At 34.2% G+C, this 3,045-nt stretch overlaps 1 non-coding gene across 1 annotated transcript; it reads right to left on the bottom strand.

The window, feature by feature from the left end:
* Positions 1-238: 238 nt before the first annotated feature.
* Trnaa-cgc lies at positions 239-311 on the bottom strand. Its single transcript has one exon. It is a non-coding gene; the product is annotated as a tRNA-Ala (tRNA).
* Positions 312-3,045: the final 2,734 nt, after the last annotated feature.

Here is a 3,045-nt window from a genome sequence, read left to right as displayed (position 1 = left end):
AACACACATTTTGGGGAAGCAAAAAGTTTTAAAGTTGCGAAACGAAATTTTTTTCAGCTTGATGTATGACTGAGTGACTTCTCGTTTAAATTTCAGACAGAATTATTTGCTAACTTTAGCAAAAATCTTAAAATTATTTCGAGAATTCGATCACGTGGTTTATTTAAACTGATGTAATGAAAATGGACAGACGATTTTAGAAAAGATAATCACATTTAAAACACCTAAGAAATGAATCTGGAGACGCCGAGCATCGATCTCGGTACCTCTCGCATGCGAAGCGAGCGCTCTACCATCTGAGCTACGTCCCCTACGTCTACCTTTTCTACATCTGAAATTTCTTTTACATTCAAATTCACTGAAGGACAACGGTGAAAATTTACATCCAGAATGAACGAAATTTTTAAAAACGAAAATTGAAAATCATCGGTGTAATTTAATTAAAATACGGCGCCGACGGTTAAATAAAAATTACTTTTGATAGATTTTGCTTTCAATCTATCGAAGGACTTTTGTTACAGTCCTTCGATAGATTGAATATAAAATATAAAATTTAAAAGCAAGTAAAACGGTAAAGTCATTTTTGGGACGAGACTATGTCTAGGAGACTCAGGGCTCGACTGCGCACCGTTTTCTAGAAAAAAATGAACACTCTCCAATGAGGAAAAGCTAACACCGGAACTCGGGTTTCGTTGCCGCCGTGGTTACGACGAGTTGCGTTGTCGCGGGCCTGTTTTTAGCTACGGTAAGCGGGATCACTTCGACGCTCACGGTGGGTCTCGTACTCATTTTCCAATTTTCTTTGGTATCGCTGATTTTTCAACGCGATCGTTCAAATTTCGCCAGCCTCGACCACGTCGACGAGGTCGTCCACGAGGCATTTTCGGTGAAATTAATGGGTCAAAGGGATCCGAATGAGGTGTCAGCAACACACAAGAAAATCGAAACGAGAAGAGCAACAGAATACACGCTTAACGTGTGTTACGTGTTTGTCGAAATTCGATTTCGCAACGTTTGCATTTCGAACTTTCCAACGAGCAACGTACGCAAAAATCTCACACTCGCACCTGTTTGTAGAAACAGTGTTGCCATTTCGTGTTTTATTTTGACCAGGTTCTCAGTCCCCTGACTACCTACAAGTCTGTTTTTTTTTTTTTTTATGTGCGCATGTTTTGGGCACCAAATATCTGTGCCAAATTGCAACTGCTGACATGTACTGTACTCCATACCTCTAAGGTGTCCAGCCGTTGATAGCAGTGCGATTTATAGACGAAACATTATCTCGTCAATAGAAAGTGGCTCGGCAAGAAACAATAGGCGAAACAATTTTTGCAAAAAACCTGCAATAATACAGTCACAGTTTCGGACGCAAGAAATCACACCTGTCTCAAATCCAGTCTGATTTGTTTGTTCGAATGACGAAGTATCTATGCAAGCAGTTTTACGACATTTGTACAGACGAAAATCGCTTCGTGTTGAAATATTCTCGCTTAGAGATCTGTTGTAGATCGCCTGTTAATTTCCGATGCAACTGAGTTTTTCGTAGCGGCAGAATCTATACGTAGTTAGGAAAATGATCTTTAAAAGAATTAATTGTAGCACGGTTAAAAGTTCGTACTTTTTATACGATCCTCTTAGGCCTATATTTTATAGTTTCGTGCATTTTTAATTAAATCTACTCTATAAAATCCGGTTCTGAAGTTATTGTTAATAAGACATTTATTAGAATATTAGTCTATTCTTATTAATTTCATTTAATAAAATATATTATAAAAATTTCGATACAGTATTTTCTGTTTGAAATCAAATTTTACAAAATAGTATTTTGTGCTCAAATTTTTAATATAAGTAAGTTTTAAAAAGTCGTTGAGAATATTATATTCTTATATATTTCTAAATACTAACAGATGAAAACAAAATAAATTTTAAAATATTTACTGACACAATTAACAGGGAAAATTTTAAGTTTAAATTAAACTATAATTAACCGAAGGCTTTAATCTTTCTCCGCTCTGGGGACCCGAAATCGAATCAGGGTAAGCAACTCCCATGAATTTTTAATGGACAGTTTGTCTCGGATAAGTCAAGTTCCATCCCTCACCATCCGGCGGTCCCCATTGTGCACTTGGCCGGACTCGTGATGATTATTGAAACAAACCCTCTTAGTGTTTACAGGACGGAGAATAAAAAGGATCGAAGAGAGCAGGGGGCGACTCCTTTTAAGCTGGCAGACAAAAGTTAACAAAACGAACTGTTATTTTTAAAAAAATTATATATTCTGCTAGCTCAAAGAAAAGTTAGCAGACAGTCCAACAAATAATAAGCAAAATAAATACTTAATGACAATGTTTTTAGTATTAATTAAGCATTAATTAAGTGTCTTTAAAATTTGTAATTTTTATACAAAATTAATAAAATATAAAACGATTACTCATACCTGATATAGTATTCACTGGTATCATACGTAAAAGAGTGAAATATATAATTACTTTTAAACTAATAGTTTTAAAGTTATTTACATGCCATTTCAGTGCTCTCTTTAAAAATCGAGTTATTTACTTTTTTGAAATTTGTATAGGCCTATATGCTTTATCACAATTCAATGTCATTCCAACTGTTATTAAATTTCAATTTTATTGTAAAGAAAGTAATTTTTCCTATATTTATTTTATTATTGACTTTTTAAATTAATGCGAAGAAGATTTTGGAAATAATTGGGCTGTAATTTGAAAAAAATTATAGACCTATAAATTATCACTATCCTTCTTTAATCTCGAGAATGGAGTTAGATAGATGAAATTTAAGACAAGCTATGGAAACATTGGTGGCAGGAGGCCCCAATTAACTATATAAGAACTTCCGATGCAAATCGGAAGTTACGTTACTTCAGTTCAAAATTTTCTCCCGAAATGTGTTAGATATGTGACCGACACGACTCTATTGTTAAAGAAAAAGTATTAATATGATGTACTGTACACGGGCAAGGCACTACTAATCTGAGGTGGATAACATATATTTTAAATTAAAGAATTAAAAATATGATTA

The sequence above is a fragment of the Centruroides sculpturatus genome, unplaced genomic scaffold, assembly GCF_000671375.1.
Source record: "Centruroides sculpturatus isolate CEXI.00-Female unplaced genomic scaffold, Cexi_2.0 scaffold99, whole genome shotgun sequence".
In the NCBI taxonomy this organism is placed as follows: Eukaryota; Metazoa; Arthropoda; class Arachnida; order Scorpiones; family Buthidae; genus Centruroides; species Centruroides sculpturatus.
Note: the sequence above shows the minus strand (reverse complement) of the source record. Positions and strands in the feature narration are given on the sequence as shown.